General features: G+C 42.9%; 2 non-coding genes and 1 pseudogene across 2 annotated transcripts; 1 reads left to right on the top strand and 2 right to left on the bottom strand.

Moving 5' to 3' along the window:
• Positions 1-4006: 4006 nt before the first annotated feature.
• LOC120065957 overlaps positions 4007-27716 on the top strand; it is a 114355-nt pseudogene continuing 90645 nt past the window's right edge.
• Positions 8295-8366, bottom strand: trnap-agg. The gene has a single exon. It is a non-coding gene; the product is annotated as a tRNA-Pro (tRNA).
• Positions 11577-11648, bottom strand: trnap-ugg. The gene has a single exon. It is a non-coding gene; the product is annotated as a tRNA-Pro (tRNA).

Raw genomic sequence — 27716 nt, 5'->3', positions numbered from 1 at the left:
TGAACAGGCTTTAGCTCTCCTATTGACTTGGCATTCATGACATTGTAGGTAGGCTATGCTATGGCTTTGCTCTGTGTTTTGGTCCTGCCATTAGTGTTAATGAATTGAGTTGATGATTGGCCGCAGTATGCGCTGGGCCTTTTGGCAGACCTGAGCTGTCTCAGCAGCCACTGCTCTTGATTACATTATCTGACAACACACAGGAAGTGTGCTCCTGGCATTATGTAATATGGAACTCTCTGTTCTGTTGCCAAGTTTGTCATTTCAGATATGAAAGGAATGGACCGATTTCATACAGGTTATATATCCTAGGCCGGGTTACTGTAAAGCACTTTGTGACAACTGCTTTCTGCTGATGTTAAAAGGGCTTTATAAATATATTTGATTGATTGATTCACATACTGTACCCTATAAGGTTTGCCTTTGTGTTTTGACTCCTAGTTTTTTAGGCAACAGATAGCAGAGCCTACTGAAGAGAAAGTTGTCACAAAACTGCATGCCCACCCACACCTTCAACACCTAACTATGTCACTGGATAAAATATAGATATTGGGGATAATGGAAGCCGGTTCCCGGTTATTGCTTTAATTGAGGTTCTATGAAAGAGCTTTGCGTTGTTTCCTGATTGGATCAAAATACTGTTTTGCAACTCTACTGTTTCTTTTACTGACTCTGAAAGACAATATTGTCCGATATAACATCACCTGTTGAGTGCTTTAAGTTATATATTTTGCATAAAGGGTTATAATAAACTCCTAATAACTCAGTCATGGACACAAAGATTTTCTTAGTGCAGTTCGAGGAGTTCAATAGATAGACAGGTAATATCTGAATGTTGAAGATAGCTGATGACAGGGTGTGTGGGGGTGGTTATCTTAGCTGCTGCTGGGGCTTTGGAAACTGGCTTTGGAAACTAGATGACTTCATCCCTCTACTCTCTCTGTGTATATTGTCGTGGAAATTCAGTACTCTGTCCGAGATCTGGTATCCACCCGTGCCTGCTACCTCTCAGATCATAGGCGGGTCCAGCTGCTCAATAATAAAAATGAGCGTGGTGTACCCTGAGATCCTAATTTCTGATGCCCTGTGCACAGTTTAACCAGATCTTCAGGAGCGGTCAACAGGTGAAGTTGCAGATCCCATCCTCGTTGCCAAAAATGTTGTGGAAATTCAGTACTGAGAGAGACTTGGTCTTGGTCATTTCTTCAAACAATCATCTTTATTTAATAAACTTCACCATGTTTCATTGAAATGTACAGCTGTGTGTCATCCGCATAGCAGTGAAAGTTAACATTATGTTTTTGAATGACATCCCCAAGAGGTAAAATATATAGTGAAAACAATAGTGGTCCTAAAACGGAACCTTGAGGAACACCGAAATGTACAGTTGATTTGTCAGAGGACAAACCTTTCACAGAGACAAACTGATATCTTTCCGACAGATAAGATCTAAACCAGGCCAGAACTTGTCCGTGTAGACCAATTTGGGTTTCCAATCTCTCCAAAAGAATGTGGTGATCGATGGTATCAAAAGCAGCACTAAGGTCTAGGAGCACGAGGACAGATGGAGAGTCTCGGTCTGACGCCATTAAAAGGTAATTTACCACCTTCACAAGTGCAGTCTCAGTGCTATGATGGGTTCTAAAACCAGACTGAAGCATTTCGTATACATTGTTTGTCTTCAGGCAGGCAGTGAGTTGCTGCGCAACAGCTTTTTCAAAATGTTTTGAGAGGAATGGAAGATTCGATATAGGCCGATAGTTTTTTATATTTTCTGGGTCAAGGTTTGGCTTTTTCAAGAGAGGCTTTATTACTGCCACTTTTAGTGAGTTTGGTACACATCCGGTGGATAGAGAGCCGTTTATTATGTTCAACATAGGAGGGCCAAGCACATGAAGCAGCTCTTTAAGTAGTTTAGTTGGAATAGGATCCAGTATGCAGCTTGAAGGTTTAGAGGCCATGATTATTTTCATCATTGTGTCAATAGATATAGTACTAAAACACTTGAGTGTCTCTCTTGATCCTAGGTCCTGGCAGAGTTGTGCAGACTCAGGACAACTGAGCTTTGGAGGAATACGCAGATTTAAAGAGGAGTCCGTAATTAGCTTTCTAATGATAATGATCTTTTCCTCAAAGAAGTTCATGAATTTATTACTGCTGAAGTGAAAGCCATCCTTTCTTGGGGAATGCTGCTTTTTAGTTAGCTTTGCGACAGTATCAAAAAGAAATTTCGGATTGTTCTTATTTTCCTCAATTAAGTTGGAAAAATAGGATGATCGAGCAGCAGTGAGGTTTCTTCGATACTGCACGGTACTGTCTTCCAAGCTAGTCGGAAGACTTCCAGTTTGGTGTGGCACCATTTCCGTTCCAATTTTCTGGAAGCTTGCTTCAGAGCTCGGGTATTTTCTGTATACCAGGGTGCTAGTTTTTTATGACATATGTTTTTAGTTTTTAGGGGTGCAACTGCATCTAGGGTATTGCGCAAGGTTAAATTGAGTTCCTCTGGAAGTCTGGAAAGGCATCAAGGAATCTTTAGGTTGTCTGAGAATTTATAACACGACTTTTGATGCTCCTTGGTTGCGGTCTGAGCAGATTATTTGTTGCGATTGCAAACGTAATAAAAGGTTGGTCCGATAGTCCAGGATTATGAGGAAAAACATTAAGATCCACAACATTTATTCCATGGGACAAAACTAGGTCCAGAGTATGACTGTGACAGTGAGTAGGTCCAGAGACATGTTGGACAAAACCCATTGAGTCGATGATGGCTCCGAAAGCCTTTTGGAGTGGGTCTGTGGACTTTTCTATGTGAATATTAAAATCACCAAAAATTAGAATATTATCTGCTATGACTACAAGGTCCGATGGCAATTCAGGGAACTCAGTGAGGAACGCTGTATATGGCCCAAGAGGCCTGTAAACAGTAGCTATAAAAAGTGATTGAGTAGGCTGCATAGATTTCATGACTAGAACCTCAAAAGACGAAAACGTCTTTTTTTTTGTATATTGGAATTTGCTATCGAAAATGTTAGCAACACCTCTGCCTTTGCGGGATGCACGGGGGATATGGTCACTATGGTCACTAGTGTAACCAGGGGGTGAGGCCTCATTTAACACAGTAAATGTAAATGTAAAGCACTATCAGAACAACAAAAGGCCTAGGAACCCTACATTTAAGTGAGATGTGTGTAGATTATGAAAATTAACTCACTGAGAAGGTTTAAGTACTGAGCAAAATGTAAGCGTTCCTTTCCTTTATTTCTTAGTCACCTGTTATAAACTTGTTGAGCAACATTGTGGTGATGATGGAGAGTTTCCCCCTGCTACCTGGGGGTGTTCTTTCTGGATCAGACAATTATAGGGCTCCAAAAGAAACACCTTTCTATTGGGGGACACAGGGACATGGTAAGTTCTTCAAAATCGCTTTCTCTCTCTCTCTCTCTCTCTCTCTCTCTCTCTCTCCCTCTCTCTCTCACGCACATACACAGAGTAAGATCATTCAATTAAACCCATGTTCTCTACATGTTTCCCTTCATACAGATGAGGAGCTTTACATTCAACAGGCTGTGGTCCTCAACGAAGATGCTGTACATGTAGGAATAACTTGTTATTTTCCACCATGAACTGCTTTTGAAGTACAGTTTCTGTGCATTACCTTGTTGATCAACACATTTATAGTACATTTATTTATAGTAGTAGTATCGATCTATCAACCGTCACATGGACCCAAGATCAATAGGACTTTACAGATGGTACTACTCCAGGCTCTGTCAATGGTAAAAAAATAATGTTTCATTTAAAGTAGCTCAGTTTCTCTCTTGATTACTGCTCTTACCATACCTACTTAACTTGTACTATTGACAGTAAAATAGTTAATGCTTTCTTTAGAAAGTAAGTACAATAAGTAAATCATTATAAAATGGATGGATCCGGACACACAATCTGCTTGGTGAAAAGTGTGTTCTAGTCATGTTATTTTATAGTGTAGACTATCTACAGCCCTACAGTACAGGACATGATTTGTCCACACAGGCCTTCCTCCCTGTGTGTGACTTCTGGCCTGCGTTCTAAACACACCCTCTGGGAACCCCCATGTGGCCTCACCGAGGGCATCGAGATCATCTGCCTTCTCATACTCACCTTCCACCTCATCGTTAAGGTAATATACACTCTAAATCTACTTCTGATGTAGTGAACCACCAAATAAAACTATCACTACACTCTATAATACCTTAATACTACTAAACAAATACTATTAATATGACATATTATTCTGATATCATCAGATATCTTTTGATCATGTGTAATACCATGGTCATGTAGCTTTTGAGTAGATTTCTCAATCAATTTCATACACTCTTAGAAAAAAAACTAAAATTGTTCTTCGGCTGTCCCCAAAGGAGAACCCTCTGAACAACACTTTTTGGTTCCAGGAAGAGCCATTTTGGTTCCAGGTAGAACCTTTTGGATTCCATGTAGAACTCTTTCCACAGAGGGTTCTACATTAAACCCCAAATGGATTAAACCCCAAAAGGGGTTCTACCTGGGACCAAATAGGGTTCTACCTGGAACCGAAAATGGTTCTAAATGGAACCAAAAAGGGTTCTACTATAGGGACAGCCTAAGATCCCTTTTGAAACCATTTTCTCTAGGAGTGTAGATTACTAGGCACATCATAGGCTCATGACATCTTCATATACTGCTGTGTGGATCAGTAGCCTATTTGTTGGAAGGGATTCCTCCTTACTCTTTTTGTAGAGGTACCTGATACGTCATGAGGAGTTTTTGAAGTGTAAATGGCTGGTGGGCTACATGGTGGTCATCTCAGTGTCTGTCATTGACTGGACCTTGACCTTGAACATGGCTTGTGATGACGTAAGCAAAGTCACATGTATACCCCTTTATAATCTCTCCTCTGGGACCTTGATATGCTTTTTCATGTCATCATATTCTATTCTATTCTACAGTATATTGAGTGTACAACACTTAGTAAGCTTGTTTAATGAAGGAGAAATGTCATCTGACTCTTCTGTCCTGATATGTTTTGCATCATTTGTGTCGTAGACTATGAGAATCAGAAAACTTTTTCGGTCATTCTACCTCCTTCACAACTCATAATTGATGAAGAAGACGTTGAAATGCATCAAAAGAACAATTCCAGAAATAACAAGGTAATGGTATTGACTTGAGTCAAATGATTAGTGAGTACAGAAATGCACAAGGTCCTTCATTTTGGCTGACTATAGGGCTTTCTACTTCTCTCCAGTGTGATCTTACTAGTGGTTCTCCAACTGTGTGTCTTCACCATGTTTGGAATGCTGCCGTTTGCAAAGGGAGAGGTACAGTAACATCCCCAGTATCTGTTTATTGATTGGATAGTGTGAACACTACTATAATGGTTGTGTTTTTTAAGCGGTTATGCCCTTGGGCCTTTTTTGTAATTATTTGCTCATTTTAGTTTTCTGAAGATTTATTTGATGAGAATATTTGTTTATTTTTTATTTCATCTTTATTTAACCAGGAAGTGCCATTGAGGTCAGAAGACCTCTTTCTCAAGGGAGACCTTGCCAAGAAGGGCAGATCAGTGAAAACACATAGAACATTCTAATCACAGTGCATAGTCTACATAGCAAGTAGTGATTGTTCTTATGTGATACCTGCTCTGATTGTTCTAGAACCCAGAGAAGAACATGGAATGGGAGTTCTATTTCAAAATCCTCTCTCGGTCTCTTACGTCTCTTTTGGTTCTTCTCACAACTGACAACAACCCTGACGGTAAGCTTATTCAATACACGTTTTTCATATGCTAGTGTAGATTTAAATGTATCACTGCTGTAAGTCAAAGTGGATGAGTTTTTCATTTTAAACATGGCATGTTTTTCTCTGCTCTAACGTGATGATGCCAGCTTACACTTTAAACAGTTGTCTCTGTCTTCTTCATCCTCTTCAGTGGATTTGGTGGGAGTTTGTTTGACGTGTTTCTGTACCATTGCGTTGATTACAATAAAATGTAGATATAAATATATTTCATAAACTGTTTGAATTGATTCAATCTGTATGTTCAATAAATGCTTACTTTACATGTTATCACTCTATTGTAGGAACGTACATCCTGATGAACCTGCTGACTGACATCATATACAACCAGTTTAGAGGATACTTAGTGGTGAGTAACTGGCTTGTTGTCGACTGTACTTCACAAAGTTAACAAATATTTAGGTAAGTGGGTAGGGAGTGTCGTAAGTGGGTAGTCAATTTCCCACAGGTATGTGAGTGGTGTTGATCATGATACCTGGAGGGGTCAGTGTCTCCTGACCCCTCCTGTCTCAGCCGCCAGTATTTATGCTGCAGTAGTTTATGTGTCGGGGGGCTAGGGTCAGTTGTTATATCTGGAGTATTTCTCCTGTCTTATCCGGTGTCCTGTGTGAATTTAAGTATGCTCTCTCTAATTCTCTCTCTCTCTTTTTCTCTCTTTCTTTCTCTCTCTCTTTCTTTCTTTCTTTCTTTCTTTCTTTCTTTCTTTCTTTCTTTCTTTCTTTCTTTCTTTCTTTCTTTCTTTCTTTCTTTCTTTCTTTCTCTCTCTCTCTCTCTCTCAGAGGACCTGAGTCCTAGGACCATACCTCAGGACTACCTGGCCTGATGACTCCTTGCTGTCCCCAGTCCACCTGGCCGTGCTGATGCTCCAGTTTCAACTGTTCTGCCTGCGGCTATGGAACCCTGACCTGTTCACAGGATGTGCTACCTGTCCCAGACCTGCTGTTTTCAACTCTCTAGAGACAGCAGGAGCGGTAGAGATACTCTGAATGATCGGCGATGAAAAGCCAACTGACATTTACTCCTGAGGTGCTGACCTGTTGCACCCTCGACAACCACTGTGATTATTATTATTTGACCCTGCTGGTCATATATTAACATTTGAACATCTTGGCCATGTTCTGTTATAATCTCCACCCGGCACAGCCAGAAGAGGACTGGCCACCCCTCTTAGCCTGGTTCCTCTCTAGGTTTCTTCCTAGGTTCTGGCCTTCCTAAGGAGTTTTTCCTAGCCACCGTGCTTCTACACCTGCATTGCTTGCTGATTGGGGTTTTAGGCTGGATTTCTGTACAGCCCTTTGTGACATCAGCTGATGTAAGAAGGGCTTTATAAATACATTTGATTGATAACTCTTTATTTAGCAGATGTCAATCCAGACATCCATTCTGAGGAGACATTTGGGCGTCAGGGCAGCTGTCAGAGCCAGGAACCTTCCTTCTCTGAGGATGTTACCGTGTACGAAATAACCCCTTTGTGGTGTTTATTTTATTCATATACAACAGCAAAATGGTGGAGCGCTTTCTGTATGTATAAAATCATATCTATTGTGTTCCAGTGAGTGTGTTATTGTCCAGACAGTCCTGAAGGTGATGAAGAGAGTTCACATGAAAGGTTATTACAGAGATGCCATCATGAAGGTGAGATGGTTCCCACCTTACCTGAAACAACATACTGTAATACATAGCGTTAAAAAACGTATATGTACATGGCCACACCTCTGAATTGTGAACACTTTTGGTACGTCAAAAGATTCTAAAAGTGTAATTTCCTCAGAAAGCGTCACAGTCATCCAGTGGCTTCATCCCCAGGGAGGCCTTCCAGAGACTGTTTGATGAGCTGGACAAGGACAGGATCAAACAGCTATTTATATTTTATCTCTACCACAATGTTCATTTCTTCAAAACTACGCAGTTGGCAGACTGTCAATCTAACTCCAAGCAGACTGTCATCATTTATCTTTGTGCTTGCATTTGCAACGGAAGCAAAAATTTGGACAGAAGCAAACCTGAAAAGTTATTGTGAAAGGAGATTGAACAGCGAATTGAAGTCATTGTTTTCCTCTGTAGCATCCTCCATTGCCTGAGTACTCGTCTAAGTTCCTGCACAAGGTTCAGTATATCTTCAGTCAGCATTATGTCACTGTGGTGGGGAATGCGGCCCTGGTGGGGAATGCGGCCCAGTCTACTGTTGTCTGCATCTGTGTGAGTTCACAATGTCACAATATTTAATGAATCAACTTAGATGTTTGTGTTTCTGCTTGATCCTAACAGCTCTTAGTTACGACACTAGCCTGGAATCCTAACTGACATGCTTTGTTTCACCATAAGAATATTGAAACAGAGCTTATCAGTTAAGATTCCAGGCTACTTATTCACAGTAATATTGTTGATAGAGATGCTTTAGTCAATGTACACTACTATGCTTTGTACACTCTATGTGGGCCTGTTCATAATGTAAGTCATTTGATAACTAAAAAGGAGGGCTCGTCCGTGATTTGAACCCGGGACCTCTCGCACCCTAAGCGAGAATCATACCCCTAGACCAACGAGCCTGTCATAGTGTCAGCAACCAAGAATTTAAATTCCACTGCATGCCACATGTATAAGGAATTCCTCTCAAGTTAGTGCTGTTGCATGCTCAGTAAATCTGCTCAGAGACTGCCACCTAGTGGCTGTTCTAGACTGCACAAACACAGACATGTTGATCAAATGGAAACAGATAGAGGACTCATCATGGATATAACGCATTTTAGAATGGATATTGCTATTGAGGGCTTCCACCATTTTAAATTAGTCAACTTGGTGGGTATTCCTATGAGTTGAGAGCAATCAGCCAATGAAGAAGACAATTGACTACTTTAAAATGTAGATAGCCTCAATGGCGCTGCCCATGCTGTCACAGACACAAAGATAAGTCCTCTATCTGTCTCTGTTCAATTGGAATGGCAGTACTGGAAAGGCAGATTCTAATGGAAAGGCAATAGATATAGTCCCTTACCCATTTTGTTCACCTTCTCTGCATTTGATGTCTCTAGTCTAAAAATAAGTGTTTATTCAGAATTTACGGGGGTGCATTGTATCCCATTTTATTTTTAGAAAATGTGTAAAGTCAAAGGTCATGTACGGTATATGCATGTATTAAGTCTACTGTATATGCATGTATTAAGTCTACTGTATATGCATCTATTAAGTCTACTGTATATGCATGTATTAAGTCTACTGTATATGCATGTATTAAGTCTACTGTATATGCATGTATTAAGTCTACTGTATATGCATGTATTAAGTCTACTGTATATGCATGTATTAAGTCTACTGTATATGCATGTATTAAGTCCACTGTATATGCATGTATTAAGTCCACTGTATATGCATGTATTAAGTCTACTGTATATGCATGTATTAAGTCTACTGTATATGCATGTATTAAGTCTACTGTATATGCATGTATTAAGTCCACTGTATATGCATCTAAGCGTCATCAATGTTCCTCCAGACTCTCCTGGTGATTGACTGTGAGTAGAATCTCTGAACGAGACAACTACTATTTAGAGGCTCAACATTTAAGGCCATTTGAATGTAAAATGTACTACAAGTAGTAGTTACAAGTAGACATTAGTTACTCTACCTGCAGTGCACTGCTGACATGACTGACTCATGTATAGCAGGTAAGGGTCTTGCACAGTTTATGTCAATAGCTCCGTGCAATTCACAGACTTTATATGTATCTCTGTTACAGGAGGTTGGTGACACCTTAATTGGGGAGCACCGGCCCGTGGTAATGGCTGGAGGGGAATCGGTGAAATGGTATCAAATACATCAAACACATGGTTTGATGCCATTCAATTTGCTCCGTTCCAATCAATATTATTATGAACCGTCCTCCCCTCAACAGCCTCCACTGATCTGTTTTTCAGACAATCAACTGTTTCTTCATCCTTTACTACCTGCTGGAGATGGTGCTGAAGGTGGTAGCATTTGCCTGTACAGGATATATGTCCTGTGGGAGTAACGTATTTGATGGATCTCTCACAGATCTCTCACAGTTCTTTCACTGATGTATCTATATTACCGTCTGTCACACAATTCAAAGTCACTGGTGGACATTACGACACTGTACATTATATTCCATACTGACTGGATATTGTTTAATATCTCTGTTTTATCAAAGGGCCTACAGACATCCATATTTGCTACTTACAGCCTACCATTTTCCTATTGGTAAGATTTTTCTCCCCACTTTGTTTGAGATCTTTCAATATACTAACTCACTTAGGACAACCCTAAATACATCTATCACATATGTTCTCATCTGGGATTTAAACCCAGGATTACTCACACCCTAAGCGAGAAGCATAGACTTAAACCAACAAGCCTGCTTAGGGAAACCCACCCTATCGTTACAATTTTCCCATCCCCTTCTCCTCATAAGCCTGTGTTAACTTCCAGAATCTGTGATGTGGCAGGTTTTTGCTATTAGACTGCCCTCTAGTGGTAACTGACACTTTTGGGAAGTTTTACATACACTGAGTGCACAAAACATTAGGAACACCTGCTCTTTCCATGACATAGAATTACCAGGTTTGTCATATACTGTATGTAGTCTGTCATGTGGACTGTGTGTAGTCCGTAGGTCAATTGACTTCTTAAAAGGAGGTCTCGTCCGGGATTTGTATCACATCCGGCCGTGATTGGGAGTCGCATTGGGCGGTGCACAATTGGCCCAGCGTCGTCCGGGTTTGGCCAGGTATTGCCGTCATTATAAATAAGAATTTGTTCTTAAATGACTTGCCTAGTCATTAAAGGTTACATAAAAAATCTAAATAAATAGTCTGTGTGTACAAAATATTATGAACACCTGCTCTTTCCATGACATAGACTGATCAGGTGAATCCAGCTGAAGTCTATCATCCCGTATTGATGTCACCTGTTAAATTCAGTTCAATCAGTGTAGATGAAGGGGAGGAGACAGTTTAAAGAAGGAGTTTTAAGCCCTGAGACGTATTCTGTATGTGTGGCATTCAGATGGTGAATGGACAAAACAAAATTTTGAAGTGCCTTTGAACGGGGTATGATAGTAGGTGCCAGGCGCACCGGTCTGAGTGTGACAAGAACTGCAACGCTGCTGTTTTGTTCGCTCTCAACAGTTTCCCTTGTGTGTCAAGAATGGTCCGCCACCCAAAGGACATCCAACCAACTTGACACAACTGTGGGAAGCATTGGAGTCAACATGGGACAGCATCCCTGTGGAACACTTTCGACAACCTGTAGAGTCCATGCCCCTGACGAATTGAGTCTTTTCTGATGGCAAAAGGGAATGCAACTCAATATTAGGAAGGTGTTCCTATTGTTTAGTACACTCAGTGTACAGTACATTGTCAGATTTGCAATTAAAACCGTTGTCTGTGGTTGACATCTTCCTTAAGTGCTGTAGGTTATCATTTGCATTATGAGGACTGAGGCCTATCCAGGACTATAGTGTTACAGCTGCAAATAAAACCATATGGAAGTTTCTCCGTGGCTGACAGATAAGAGTATTTATCTAATTAGGCTTGCCAGTTATACGACTAGTCGTTCAGCTACTTCTCATAATACAAACATAGTTGACATTGGTGTCCTGTGAGCCTGCTCTGTGTTTAGTAGAAACCTATAGATGACTGATTGTCACTGTTTCTGCTGAATATGCACAGTCATCTCCACTTTCCCAAGTAGACTGTCATTGTCTTGGACAGTACAACGAGCCTGTAGTGTTCAGAAAAGAAGGGCTCGTCCGGGATTTGAACCCAGGACCTCTCGCACCCAAAGCGAGAATCATACCCCTAGACCAACGAGCCTTGTTGAAAGAAAGGTATACACAGACTGTAAGTTCTGCTCCCTTTCTGCCCTGTCACTGATGTCAAGCGTGTGTGAAATCTGAGGCGTGTCCTTAGTGAAACTTTGTTACTTTACTCACCTCTAGTGGTGATGATGTATACTGCATCATCACTATAGTAAAGTTCTGACCTGTAGAAATGTATATTTGTCAGATATACGAGGTCATATATCGTATTATATATTGTATATATTGCATCTGATGTATAACCCAATGATATCTTGTCCAAGGCATAATCAACACAAATGAGCTGAAATATCCAGTAGAACTATAACCATACCACAGCATATTACGGAACACTTACCTTGACCCCTTTGTCATAAGTCATAAGGGCTACATAACACTGTCAAAACCAGTACATAACAGAAGTCATACCTCTCTGACTGAACTGTATCACAGGATCCCAGACCATGGAGTTCTGACGTCACTCTGGGAGATGGTCCCTCTGGTCAACATGCTGAGTGTATTCCACTTCCGGAGGTTCATCCCCAACATTAAGGTAACTTCTCTGAAAAACAACTCAGTCTTTGGAGTCCAGCCCTGCCTCATTGTAACAACTGCTGATTGCTGTTAAAATAAATGTATTACATTTGATTGATTGATGTCATCAGTTCCCCCTAATAATTGTGTCATATTCCTCTAAAGCTCATGGTTCTGTTTGCCAGCAGCATGGTTGACCTGGTGAAAAACCTCAGAGCCTCTGCCGGTATATTAGTGGTGAGAAACTCAAGTGGCTGTTGTTTTGTTTTGGTTGTTTTCTTGTGTGTTGTAGAGACAGAGCTGTTGAACTGGTACGATTGTAAAGAAGTGCCGTCTTTGTTTGCAGGTGGTTTATTGTGTATTTGCTGTGCTTGGGGTCTGGTTGTTCAAAGGTTCTATCATAGCACCTGCTAGTAACCTGAAGAAAATATGTCTCAGAAATCACAGCTTTAAATCGAGCATCAACAATTAACTATCTATTTCCTATAAACAATCTACTTCCTGCCTACATGTATTATCTATTTCTTACAGCACTACCGCCGACCCCAGAATCATGACAATGACTGTAAACAAAGCTCTACAATGTGGTTCTTATGAACAGCTTGGCTACTGGTCAAACAACTTTGATGACTTTGCAGAGAGTATCACTCAACTTAAGTTACCATAAAATCTAAATGAACAAACATATGGTGTACAAAACATCAGGAACACCTTCCTAATATTGAGTTGCAACACCTTTTGCCATCAGCACAGTTCGTCAGGGCTTGGACTCGTCAAGGTGTCGAAAGCATTCCACAGGGATGCTGGCCCATGTTGACTCCAATGCTTCCCACAGTTGTGTCAAATCAAATCAAATTACATCAAATGTATTTATTAAGTAATTTTTACATCAGCAGATGTCACAAAGTGCTTACACAGAAACCTAACATAAACATTCAGAGAGCAAACAATGCAGATGTCTCCGGGTGGAGATAAGAGTACGTGTCCATTAAGGCCAGATTGTTCATCAAGATGTTCAAACGTCCATAGATGACCAGCATGGTCAAATAATCATCACTGTGGTTGTAGAGGGTGTAACAGGTCAGCACTCAAAGGTCGAGACAGCAGGTGCTGTAGAGAGAGAGAGGGAGAGAGAAAGGGAGGGTGGAAAACAGCAGGTCTGGGACAAGGTAGCATGTCCGGTGAACAGGTCAGGGTTCCAGGGTCAGGGTTCCAGGCAGAACAGTTGAAACTGGATCAGCAGCACGACAAGGTAGCATGTCTGGTGAAAAAGTCAGGATTCCATAGTCACAGGAAGTTGGCTGGATGTCCTTTGGGTGGTGGACCATTTTTAATACACAAGGGAAATTGTAAAAGCGTAAAAAACTCAGCAGCATTGTAGTTCTTGACACACTCAAACCGGTGCTCCTGGCACGTACTACCACACCCCGTTCAAAGGCACTTCAGTCTTTTGTCTTGCCCAATCACCCTCTGAATCCTAATATTCCTAATGTTTTGTACACTCAGTCTATATGGTACTTTAGTACATTTTGTCAACCTTGCATTACTGGTATTGATGGGATTTATAGTAATGGCTTTCTGCTTTCATGTTTCCTGTATTTTCAGTCTGCTCTGGTTCTATACAACATCATGATGATGAACAACTGGAATGTCTTTCTGGATGGATAGGCCAGATACACCACTGAGTGTGGTGTAAGTCAATTTGCTATAACAATTACTTTGGTTATTCTAGTCTATTCTATCATGTGAGCATTTGAAGAAATGGGTGACTGACAGAGAGGTGATGCTTGTATTTGGTTTGTGTTCCCCGCTCCAGGTCGTCCAAGCTCTACTTCATAGCCTGGTGGTTGACCTCCTCTGTCATGTGGGTCAACCTGTTTATAGCTGTAACGTTCGTCGTGGGAATGAGACCAAAGCGCAGCGTGGAAAGTGTTCATGATTTAATGTTCACCAAAACACTCAAACAAAAGGAGAAAACAAAAGTGCACAGTTCTGTCAGGGAAACAACCTAAACAGAAAACAACACCCCACAAAACCCAAACGGAAAATGACAACTTATATATGATCCCCAATCAGGGACAACGATAGACAGCTGCCACTGATTGGGAACCACACACACACGGCAAAACAACAAAGAAATAGAAAACATAGATTTTCCCACCCGAGTCACACCCTGACCTAACCAAACATAGAGAATAAATAAGGATCTCTAAGGTCAGGGTGTGACAATAGCTCTGATCCTGGAGGTAGGGTCAGTACACTGTTTGTTCATATGTTTTTTTTACAATGTGATAACACCTTCTTTTTTTTAACAGTCTTAAAATTGCCATATATATTTTGTTGTTGTTGTTGATGTTTTTAATCAGACTTTCACATTTCTTATCTGAATCCAGAACTTAATCTACAAGTGGGACAGAAACCATGGATGCTCAAACCGTGATACTGTGAGGACAGACTTGGAGACTACCATCCAGCTGATGTTCAGGTAGGACCAGGAACACCAGTGTTTTTAGAACAGGTTTTAGCTTTGGCTTTTATTTTGTCTTTGTATTTTTGGGTCTGCCCTGAACAGGTTTTAGCTTTGGCTTTTATTTTGTCTTTGTGTTTTTGGGTCTGCCCTGAACAGGTTTTAGCTTTGGCTTTTATTTTGTCTTTGTGTTTTTGGGTCTGCCCTGAACAGGTTTTAGCTTTGGCTTTTATTTTGTCTTTGTGTTTTTGGGTCTGCCCTGAACAGGTTTTAGTTGTGGCTTTTATTTTATCTTTGAGTTGATGATTGGCCGCAGTATGCGCTGGGCCTTTTGGCAGACCTGAGCTGTCTCAGCAGCCACTGCTCTTGATTACATTATCTGTCAACACACAGGAAGTGTGCGCTTGGCATTATGTAATATGGAACTCTCTGTTCTGTTGCCAAGTTTGTCATTTCAGATATGAAAGGAATGGACCGATTTCATACAGGTTATATATCCTAGGCCGGGTTACTGTAAAGCACTTTGTGACAACTGCTTTCTGCTGATGTTAAAAGGGCTTTATAAATATATTTGATTGATTGATTCACATACTGTACCCTATAAGGTTTGCCTTTGTGTTTTGACTCCTAGTTTTTTAGGCAACAGATAGCAGAGCCTACTGAAGAGAAAGTTGTCACAAACCTGCATGCCCACCCACACCTTCAACACCTAACTATGTCCATGTCACTGGATAAAATATAGATATTGGGTGTAATGGAAGCGGGTTCCCGGTTATTGCTTTAATTGAGGTTCTATGAATGAGCTTTTGCGTTGTTTCCTGATTGGATCAAAAGACTGTTTTACTGACTCTGAAAGACAATATTGTCCGATATAACATCACCTGTTGAGTGCTTTAAGTTATACATTCTGCATAAAGGGTTATAATAAACTCCTAATAATTCAGTCATGGACACAAAGATTTTCTTAGTGGAGTTTGAGGAGTTCAATAGATAGACAGGCACCATCTGAATGTTGAAGATAGCTGAAGATAGCTGATGACAAAGTTACTGTGTGGTGGTGGTTAGGTTAGCTGCTGCTGGGGCTTTGGAAACTGGATGACTTCATCTCTCTACTCTCTCTGTGTAAAAACATACCGACTTGTGTCTCAACTTTCAGATGAGTATTGTGTTTCTGGCTAGCTCTACCTTTCCTTTGTGCAGCTCTTTCTCTAGGAATACAGTGGGCACAAACAGGCACTAAAGCAGCTTGTTTCTCCCACTTACTTGACATGGTAAAAAACAAAAGAAAGACTTTAAACTAAGTAAGGAATTTGCTAATCAGCCACAAATACATTCTAAAATATCGCCTCCCCCAGAATTCTTGCTGCCATAATGTACTGGGAAGGGCACATTGTCTTTCTGGTAAGGTAGTTTAACTTTCACTATGACTCTTTCACTAGTTACTGTGTATTCATTACTGGTGAGGAAGGTTTGAGATATCTTTGAGATATCAGCTGATGTAAGAAGGGCTTTATGAATAAATTTGATTTGCACTTTCACTATGACTCTTTCACTAGTTACTGTGTATTCATTACTGGTGAGGTAGGTTCACCTCCACTATGACTCTTTCACTAGTTACTGTGTATTCATTACTGGTGAGGTAGGTTCACCTCCACTATGACTCTTTCACTAGTTACTGTGTATTCATTACTGGTGAGGTAGGTTCACCTCCACTATGACTCTTTCACTAGTTACTGTGTATTCATTACTGGTGAGGTAGGTCCACCTCCACTATGACTCTTTCACTAGTTACTGTGTATTCATTACTGGTGAGGTAGGTCCACCTCCACTATGACTCTTTCACTAGTTACTGTGTATTCATTACTGGTGAGGTAGGTTCACCTCCACTATGACTCTTTCACTAGTTACTGTGTATTCATTACTGGTGAGGTAGGTTCACCTCCACTATGACTCTTTCACTAGTTACTGTGTATTCATTACTGGTGAGGTAGGTTCACCTCCACTATGACTCTTTCACTAGTTACTGTGTATTCATTACTGGTGAGGTAGGTTCACCTCCACTATGACTCTTTCACTAGTTACTGTGTATTCATTACTGGTGAGGTAGGTTCACCTCCACTATGACTCTTTCACTAGTTACTGTGTATTCATTACTGGTGAGGTAGGTCCACCTCCACTATGACTCTTTCACTAGTTACTGTGTATTCATTACTGGTGAGGTAGGTTCACCTCCACTATGACTCTTTCACTAGTTACTGTGTATTCATTACTGGTGAGGTAGGTCCACCTCCACTATGACTCTTTCACTAGTTACTGTGTATTCATTACTGGTGAGGTAGGTTCACCTCCACTATGACTCTTTCACTAGTTACTGTGTATTCATTACTGGTGAGGTAGGTTCACCTCCACTATGACTCTTTCACTAGTTACTGTGTATTCATTACTGGTGAGGTAGGTCCACCTCCACTATGACTCTTTCACTAGTTACTGTGTATTCATTACTGGTGAGGTAGGTCCACCTCCACTATGACTCTTTCACTAGTTACTGTGTATTCATTACTGGTGAGGTAGGTTCACCTCCACTATGACTCTTTCACTAGTTACTGTGTATTCATTACTGGTGAGGTAGATTCACCTCCACTATGACTCTTTCACTAGTTACTGTGTATTCATTACTGGTGAGGTAGGTTCACCTCCACTATGACTCTTTCACTAGTTACTGTGTATTCATTACTGGTGAGGTAGGTTCACCTCCACTATGACTCTTTCACTAGTTACTGTGTATTCATTACTGGTGAGGTAGGTTCACCTCCACTATGACTCTTTCACTAGTTACTGTGTATTCATTACTGGTGAGGTAGGTTCACCTCCACTATGACTCTTTCACTAGTTACTGTGTATTCATTACTGGTGAGGTAGATTCACTTTCACTATGACTCTTTCACTAGTTACTGTGTATTCATTACTGGTGAGGTAGGTCCACCTCCACTATGACTCTTTCACTAGTTACTGTGTATTCATTACTGGTGAGGTAGGTTCACCTCCACTATGACTCTTTCACTAGTTACTGTGTATTCATTACTGGTGAGGTAGGTCCACCTCCACTATGACTCTTTCACTAGTTACTGTGTATTCATTACTGGTGAGGTAGGTTCACCTCCACTATGACTCTTTCACTAGTTACTGTGTATTCATTACTGGTGAGGTAGGTCCACCTCCACTATGACTCTTTCACTAGTTACTGTGTATTCATTACTGGTGAGGTAGGTCCACCTCCACTATGACTCTTTCACTAGTTACTGTGTATTCATTACTGGTGAGGTAGGTTCACCTCCACTATGACTCTTTCACTAGTTACTGTGTATTCATTACTGGTGAGGTAGGTTCACCTCCACTATGACTCTTTCACTAGTTACTGTGTATTCATTACTGGTGAGGTAGGTCCACCTCCACTATGACTCTTTCACTAGTTACTGTGTATTCATTACTGGTGAGGTAGGTCACCTCCACTATGACTCTTTCACTAGTTACTGTGTATTCATTACTGGTGAGGTAGGTTCACCTCCACTATGACTCTTTCACTAGTTACTGTGTATTCATTACTGGTGAGGTAGGTCCACCTCCACTATGACTCTTTCACTAGTTACTGTGTATTCATTACTGGTGAGGTAGGTTCACCTCCACTATGACTCTTTCACTAGTTACTGTGTATTCATTACTGGTGAGGTAGGTCCACCTCCACTATGACTCTTTCACTAGTTACTGTGTATTCATTACTGGTGAGGTAGGTTCACCTCCACTATGACTCTTTCACTAGTTACTGTGTATTCATTACTGGTGAGGTAGGTCCACCTCCACTATGACTCTTTCACTAGTTACTGTGTATTCATTACTGGTGAGGTAGGTCCACCTCCACTATGACTCTTTCACTAGTTACTGTGTATTCATTACTGGTGAGGTAGGTTCACCTCCACTATGACTCTTTCACTAGTTACTGTGTATTCATTACTGGTGAGGTAGGTCCACCTCCACTATGACTCTTTCACTAGTTACTGTGTATTCATTACTGGTGAGGTAGATTCACTTTCACTATGACTCTTTCACTAGTTACTGTGTATTCATTACTGGTGAGGTAGGTTCACCTCCACTATGACTCTTTCACTAGTTACTGTGTATTCATTACTGGTGAGGTAGGTCCACCTCCACTATGACTCTTTCACTAGTTACTGTGTATTCATTACTGGTGAGGTAGGTTCACCTCCACTATGACTCTTTCACTAGTTACTGTGTATTCATTACTGGTGAGGTAGGTCCACCTCCACTATGACTCTTTCACTAGTTACTGTGTATTCATTACTGGTGAGGTAGGTCCACCTCCACTATGACTCTTTCACTAGTTACTGTGTATTCATTACTGGTGAGGTAGATTCACCTCCACTATGACTCTTTCACTAGTTACTGTGTATTCATTACTGGTGAGGTAGGTCCACCTCCACTATGACTCTTTCACTAGTTACTGTGTATTCATTACTGGTGAGGTAGGTTCACCTCCACTATGACTCTTTCACTAGTTACTGTGTATTCATTACTGGTGAGGTAGATTCACTTTCACTATGACTCTTTCACTAGTTACTGTGTATTCATTACTGGTGAGGTAGGTTCACCTCCACTATGACTCTTTCACTAATTACTGTGTATTCATTACTGGTGAGGTAGGTTCACCTCCACTATGACTCTAGGTTCAAGCTCTACTTGCTGTAACTGGAGAGGAACTCTATACTCTCTGTTCCAATAATGTACTGACAGGTAGACATCTAGTGTCTCGCGACAGAAAGACTGTTACATGTAGAGAAGCTGTACAGGCTACTGCTTCTCTGGCATTTAAAACAGTGAGATAAAGATAAAGCAGGTGGTCTTTTACCTGGAGGTCCTCTCTCTTGTTGTTCTGTTCCCCTGCTGAGTGTCACCTGTCCTGCCCTGCTGAGTGTCACCTGTCCTGCCCTGTAGCCCTGCTGAGTGTCACCTGTCCTGCCCTGTAGCCCTGCTGAGTGTCACCTGTCCTGCGCTGTACCCCTTCTGAGTGTGTCCTGTCCTGCCCTGTAGCCCTGCTGAGTGTCACCTGTCCTGCCCTGTAGCCCTGCTGAGTGTCACCTGTCCTGCGCTGTACCCCTTCTGAGTGTGTCCTGTCCTGCACTTTTCTGCCCTGCCTCTGACCCCAGTTCCAGAGCACCTGTCTGGAATCCCTCAGGCCTGGTCTGGCCTCTCCATACATTTAGGTCCCTCTTTACCTGTTCTACTCTCCTCTCAGCCTTGCAGCCAGTCAGTTAGTCACCTGCCCTGACTCTGACCCCAGTTCCACAGGGGCTGTCTATAGTCCCCCTAGGCTGGCCTGGTCTGACCCTGTCCCCCACAGCAAAGTACTGCTAAGGCTTTTATAACTGGAAGTCCCCTCTATACCTGTCTTGCTGCAGTCATCAAGACACCTACCTCTACCCTACCCCATACCTGTAGGTCCCCTGTCTACCTGTCCTGCTCTGCCTCTGAACCCAGCTCCATACCTGTAGGGTGCGACACTAGGCTGGTAGGGGGAAAAAGCGCTCAGCATTTAAACAACATTTCGTTCTATTAAATTATTATAGTCTATAATAACCCATGTAGGCTGTGACTTCGAATTAAATACAAAACAAAAAAATCCCTTATTAGGCTCACTCTGCAGTGCCTTTGAATTAATTTTTAGAAACACAAGTTTGTCCAGAGTCTGTGGCTTCAGGCTCATGCGATGGTGCCTGGAGAGCCGGCCAGAGGTGGAGAATCTCCTCTCCAGACTTGCAGAGCCACTGGGGATGCTAATCACCCTTCCGGATACTCTTGTCAGGCTGCGCTGGGATGCAACGTTTTTTTTCTTCTGTTATAGGTAGGCCTAAAGGTTTTTAGGCAAAATAACCCAATCAAAACGGTAAAATCCTTTAAAGTGGGAATATGCCAGGTATTGAGCCAAAATCAATGATGGCCTATTGTTTTTTATTTTACCTTTATTTACCTAGGCAAGTCAGTTAATTAAGAATACATTTTTATTTTCAATGACGGCCTAGGAACAGTGGGTTAACTGCCTTGTTCAGGGGCAGAATGACACATTTTTACCTTGTCGGCTCGGGGATTCGATCTTGCAACCTTTCGGTTACTAGTCCAACAAACAGAATTTTTAAGAGATCTGATTTTTAGTTTATAAATATTTTGTTAAAATGACTCACTTAGTTCTCTACCCACCTCGTTCCTTTCTTTTAGCATATGCATGTAGTAAGTACACCACAACCGAAAGGTTGCTGGATCGAATCCCCGGCATGACAAGGTAAAAATCTGTCGTTCTGCACCTGAACAAGGCAGTTAACCCATTGTTCCCTGGGTGCTGAAGACATGGATGTTGATTAAGGCAACCCTCCACACCTCTCTGATTCAGAGGGGTTGAGTTAAATTCAGAAGACACCTTTCAGTTGAATACATTCAGTTGTACAACTGACTAAGTATCCCCCTTTCCATCATGCTTTCGGTATATGTGTCTTTTCAGATAACACAATGATTATTTAGTTGTGGACACTACATCACTGCACTCTCTCTCTTGCTCTTGGTCCTAATATTTGAAAGACACATTGATGTTGCACCTGTGTGTTTTATCAGTTTCTTAATGAAAATATATAGCGAACTCCATGACAGTAGCTAAAGAAAGGGGCTATAGCAGAACACAAGTTGACTAGAAGTGCATGCTGGGCAGGGCTTGCCCTGAGCTAGAGTGAGAGCTACTGGAGCGAAATTGCCTTTTGGGAATCTCACTCCGTGCTCCAGTCAAATTGGGCACCTTCTGCTCCTCGCTCCAGCGCCGCTCCGCTCACATACTGTGGTCCAAATAGAGTAGCTGCCGCTGGGTCACATCACAGCACTTTAGGAATCTTTATTGTGGCACTAACTGATACTTTCATATTTCACTATTGTTGTCATTATATTTTTCCTGCCTTACATTCTGCACATTTGAAGAGAGCCATGAATGCATCTTGAAAGCACTATAATGAGTCTACTCCCTCCTACAGTATGAATGGCTGGGAATCAAACATCTAATAAAATACAGTACAACCTGACGACCAAGTGACACATGGTATTTCTAAAGCTGCCCACTAAAAATGCCCTTCCTACTCTCCGGACCTCAACTACAACTGAACAAAAATATAAAGGAAACATGTCAAGTGTTGGTCCCATGTTTCATGAGTTGAAATAAAAAAATCCCAGAAATGTTCCATATGTACAAAAAGCTTATTTCTCTCAAATGTTGTGCACAAATTTGTTTTTATCCCTGTTAGTGAGCATTTCTCCTTTGCCAAGATAATCCATCCACCTGACAGGTGTGGAATATCAAGAAGCTGATTAAACAGCGTGGTTATTATTGGGGCGGTAGGTAGCCTAGTGGTTAGAGCATTGGGCTGGTAACCGAAAGGTTGCTAGATTGACTCCCCAAGCTGACAATGTAAAAATCTGTTGTTCTGAACAAGGCAGTTAACACACTGTTGTAAATATGAATTTGTTCTTTACTGACTTGCCTAGTTAAATGAAGGCAAAATTACAACAATTACACAGGTGCACCTTGTGCTGGGGACACTAAAAGGACCCTTGAAAATGTGCAGTTCTATTTCTGTCTGTAAAAAATCCCTTTTGTGGGGAAAAATGTATTCTGATTGGCTGAGCCTGGCTCCCCAGTGGGCGGGCCTGGCTGCCAAGTGAGTGGGCCTAGGCTGCCCTCCCAGGCTGCACCCCTGCCCAGTAATGTGAAATCTATAGATTAGGGCCTAATTAATTAATTTAATTAAAATTGCTGCATGTTGCGTTTATATTTTTGTTCAGAATAAATGTCAAGTCACTAATGATGTCTGTCCATCCACATCACCATATGGTCCTGCCTTTATATTATGTCATTACACTATATAGTCACACCTTACCTGCTCTATATTTTCTCTTCCTCCTTGTAAAATCTAGTTAATTATACACATCTATGGTAATAACAGGCCCTGGCTGAATCAGTTCTCTCTAACCTGAGAATACCAGACTGTGATGTTGAGACAATTAGGGAGGAGGTGTGGAAATCAAACTCCTCATAGAGCCCTGATAATACCCCTTCTCTGTGTGGGAGGAAACCCTGTATTGTTCAGAGGTTGTTAATAGAATGAGAGAGGTATTACAGCCAACCACACATGGTCCATTCAAATTAGAACAGAAGAGAGCGGGTGAAGGAGGGACATCAAAAGAAAGAGGGAGGGATCAGAAAGATAAAAGTATGGATATAAAGAGAAAGAGGGTGCCTCCTCACCCTCCTCCCTCTTTTGACCCTCCATCTCCCTCCTGACACTCCTCTCCCGCCTGACCCTCCTGACCCCGACCCTCCTGACCCCCCTGCCCCCGACCCTCCTCCTCCTGACCCCGACCCTCCTCACCCCCGACCCTCCTCCACTTCCTGACACTCCACCCCCCTCCTGACCCTCCTTCCCCTCCTGTCCTCCCTGACCACGACCCCCCTTGACCCTCCTCCTTCTCCTGACCCCTCCTGACCCTTCCCACACTTTTGACACTCCTGACCCCCCTCCTTCTCCTGACCCCTCCTGACCCTTCTCCCTCTTTTGACACTCCTGACCCTCCTACATTTGACCTTTCTGCCCCTCACCCCCCTCCTAAACCCTCCTCCTACGCCCCTCCTGCCCCTCTCCCCCGCCCCCCTCCCCCCTCCCCCTCCTTTCCCTCCTGCCCCTCTACCCGCTCCTGCCCCTCTTCCCCTCCTGACGCTCCTTCCCCCTCCTGACGCTCCTTCCCCTCCTGCCCCTCTTCCCCTCCTGACGCTCCTTCCCCCTCCTGACGCTCCTTCCCCTCCTTCCCCTCCTGCCCCTCCTGCCCCTCTTCCCCCTCCTGCCCCTCTTCCCCCTCCTGCCCCTCTTCCCCCTCCTGCCCCTCCTGCCCCTCCTTCCCCTCCTGACGCTCCTTCCCCCTCCTGACGCTCCTCCCCCTCCTGCCCCTCTTCCCCCTCCTGCCCCTCTTCCCCCTCCTGACGCTCCTGCCCCTCCTGACGCTCCTGCCCCCTTCCCCCTCCTGCCCCTCTTCCCCCTCCTGATGCTCCTGCCCCTCCTGACGCTCCTGCCCCTCCTGACGCTCCTGCCCCTCCTGCCCCTCTTCCCCCTCCTGACCCTCCTATCTATCTTCACCCTCCTGCCCCTATTCCCCCTCCTGCCCCTCCTGACCCTCCTGACCCTCCTGACCCTCCTGCCCCTCCTGCCCCTCTTCCCCCTCCTGACCCTCCTGCACCTCCTGCCCCTCTTCCCCCTCCTGACGCTCCTGCCCACCCTGTGTGAGTGTGTGTGTGTGTCTGAGCGGTTGATCAGCCAGCTGAGCGAGGTGGAGGTTATCAGGGTCTGCTGAAGAAATGGTGATCCAGTGACTTTTTACTTGGTTGTGCAACTTATTAGTGTGATTTATTAGTGTGATTAGTATGAATGAGTGGAAATTGATGGATCTCTTCAACAAAACGTATAGTGTATATACAGTACATCAATCACAATGCAGGAACCCTGATAAGGACCTTAGTTTCCTGAGCACTGTTGTTCTAAGTGTGTGTGTGTGTGTGTGTGTGTGTGTGTGTGTGTGTGTGTGTGTGTGTGTGTGTGTGTGTGTGTGTGTGTGTGTGTGTGTGTGTGTGTGTGTGTGTGTGTGTGTGTGTGTGTGTGTGTGCTTGCCCCAGTCACAGTTCAATGTGCCGCTCTGATCTAGGGCTGTCCAGTTCAAATTGATCTCATGACAGAAACATACGCCCATACAACCTAGTTCACCTAACCAGTAGACCATTAACCTGTGGTTAAAGTGCACTGTGTGGGTGTCTGAAGAAAGGTAGGCCTTGATAACATTAGTTTGCTATCTCTGCATCTCCTCTGGATAAACCACAGGTAGATTTGCATATAGGGGAGAGTAACCATGACTTGTGGCTGCATCAGGGTCTGTAAGGTTTGTGGGGTTAAGGTGGAGAGACGGTGGTTCAAGACGTCAGAGGTTGTGTTCAGACTGAGTATTGTATTATGCGATTAACAAAGGCATTATAGGTTAGTAGTGTGGTGTTGAACAGGGGCCCCGGGGCACTGACCTCCAGCCCTCCTTCAACACATTTTGCCATGGTGCAAAAAGAAAAAGTTTTATAATGCTATTCTACATATTTTGTCATGAAGCTAAGAGAAAATGTTGCAGTTTTAAAGCAAATGTCTTGCAATTCTACACTTTTTGTTATCATATGCTTTCTGAAAGACCTCCCAGAGGGCCCTGGGGACCCCGAGCACATGCCTTGCATGTCCGTTCGGTAATCCGGCCCTGATGTTGGACACTCCTAGGAACTGCTGCACACTGTTGTTGTTGTTGTTAGTTGAAAGGACAGGATTAGAGGTAACTAATGCTGGGATGTTATAGCTCTGTCCATTAGATGGCAGTAACATGTCCTCTAGTCTACAGAAACGCATCCGATCTCTGTCTTTACTTGAACATTCACTTTTTAACTGAGGCAGTCTTAACTGAGGCAGTCTTAACTGAGGCAGTCTTAACGGAGACAGTGTTAACGGAGACAATCTTAACTGAGGCAGTCTTAACGGAGACAGTGTTAACGGAGACAGTCTTAACTGAGGCAGTCTTAACGGAGACAGTGTTAACGGAGACAGTGTATGCACATCAGTTGTGTGAGAGTAGTGTGACAGGTGCAAACAGACAAGTGAGACATTTTTTGTTCTAAATATGATATCCTTTGCCATTTGGAAATCCATCCTATTGCATGGCTGAATGTGATCAAGTGTTGGAGCTAACTCTAAAAATCTTCTGGCTCTAAAAATGTAAGAATCTTCTGACTCTAAGAATCTCCTGATACTAAGAATATAATAATCTAGAATAATGAAATACTGCATTCCCATAAGACATCACCACTTTACAATGAAGGCCAGACATTCATTCATTCACAGATAAGGTGATGGAGAGCGAGAGGTAGAGAGAAAGAGAGAGAGTGAAGAAGAGAGAGAGTTTCAGAGTCATCTCATGTGGCAGTAATGCATCGCCAAATTGGACATATTTCTGCTCATGCAGCTGAAGTGAGAAGGCAGCAGAGTGACTGATACGGCATCTATAGTTTCCTGGTAATCACTAGAATGAAGTTTTCAGAGTTTCCCACAGTTGCAGGACAATGTACCCAGTCTTGGCTGAGTGGAACATAGTTAGCTACCCTCTCTCTCTCCCTCTCTCCCTTCCCTCTCTCCCTGCCCTCTCTCCCTCCCTTTCTCCCTTCCCTCTCTCCCTGCCCTCTCTCTCTCTTTCCCTCTCTCCTCTAACCTTTTGGCTTTGGAGGTGATCCAACATATTTTCTCTTATCACATGATGGGCTTGTCCTGCTGTAAGTGTTGATAGGGTGGAGGACAAAATGCCTTTGTCGGTTCCCAAGGGGATGGTGACTACATTTGGACCTTGGCACAAAACCACTTAATTTAGCTTCCAGTGCAGTTATTATGATGCTCTACTGCATGAGACTGATAGATCAGTCGTTTTCAGGAATTAAGTCTAATTTTACATGTATCCTTTTGAGATTTAGAAGCTTCAAATACCATGTCATCCAATATAGTACATTAGGCTACATATATATTTTCTACTATCCATGCAGTATCATTTATGGTGGGAAAAGGCTTCTCTTCTCTCTGGTGATGCTGTTAGCCTGTGGCAGGGACTTGACCTGCTACATGCATCTTATTATGCTTCATACAAACCAGGGTGAAAACAACAGTCAGTCTCCGCGTCAGGGGGGACAAAGGGTTGAATGGTGAGGCGATCATGGAGCCCAGAGATACAGAAAGGTAATCTGTGTGAGGGGACGTGGAGACATGGTTCACACGCTAGCACTGTAACCTGGGGGCATCATTAACATGGGGTGGTGGTGGTTAAACAGTGCTGGGGAAAGTTCCCTTCTCGTTACCCATATTAAGACGGCTGGCTGACTGACTGACTGACAGACTGACTGACTGACTGACTGACTGACTGGCTGACTGGCTGCTCCTGCCCTGCAGGGGTAACTGCTGTAGTGCCACGGCGTCATGGCAACAAACTCAGAGTCAGTACACACCATGTTCTATCCTCCACAAAGCCAACTCAGCTTCTCATTGGTTCAGCTGAGCTGGTCTCAGGCCCACACTCACGGAAGGTGAGGTGTGTTACACTAGCTAGCAGCTGGTTTTGCCACGTCCAGAACCTGACGACAATATTACGTACAACAAGAGATGCTCCTCAGGTTCAAATAGTTAAGTTATTGCTTCAATGTAACCGTATTCTGTTGGTTACAATGGCACAGCGTACAACTCTCTTAACATGGTATTGACACCATAGCCATTGTACCACAACCCACTTACTGTCCACCAGAGAGTGTCTGAAGCGGGCCACTATAGGCTCTCAGTCAGGATAGAGCCTATGAAAGTTCAGCTAGCTCTAGGTTGCCTGTGACGATACGGGTCACAAGAGATCATTGGGTCGTATCCCACCCCGGCTTGGACAGTAGCCTTCTGTGTCACTGACAGTGCAACACACAACACAGGCCTTTCTTCTGAATGTTCATCTTGAAAGATTTCACTCTTTAGTTTGAGAATTGTGTATTCTCCTCAACATGCGCACCCCAGATTAGAAGCAAGATGTGTCAGATTGATGTCATGACAATGGTGGGACAGTGTAGCACCTGACAACGCTTAGCTGCATTGTGACACAAGAATGCACTTAAGAATCGACAGTCGCATGGGAATGTTGTAGAGAAGCATAGTAATGAATGCTGTTATTTTATGTGATTATCTCAATCGTATCATGAGGACTGATTGGTATGATTCTTATCAGACTGCTCAGGTTGGCTGCTTCAGTTATAGATATCATAATCAGTTCAGCCCTGTAGGACCCAAGGGGTGGAGAGGCATGCAGACAGAGGGCCTGATATGGGATGGCCAGGACATGTTCTTAGAGAGCCTTGTATACGGATCAACAGACTGCCCTGTCCAGGAGACT

Source organism: Salvelinus namaycush, chromosome 21 (assembly GCF_016432855.1).
Source record: "Salvelinus namaycush isolate Seneca chromosome 21, SaNama_1.0, whole genome shotgun sequence".
Taxonomy (NCBI): Eukaryota; Metazoa; Chordata; class Actinopteri; order Salmoniformes; family Salmonidae; genus Salvelinus; species Salvelinus namaycush.
This window is presented reverse-complemented; position numbering and strand designations above follow the sequence as displayed.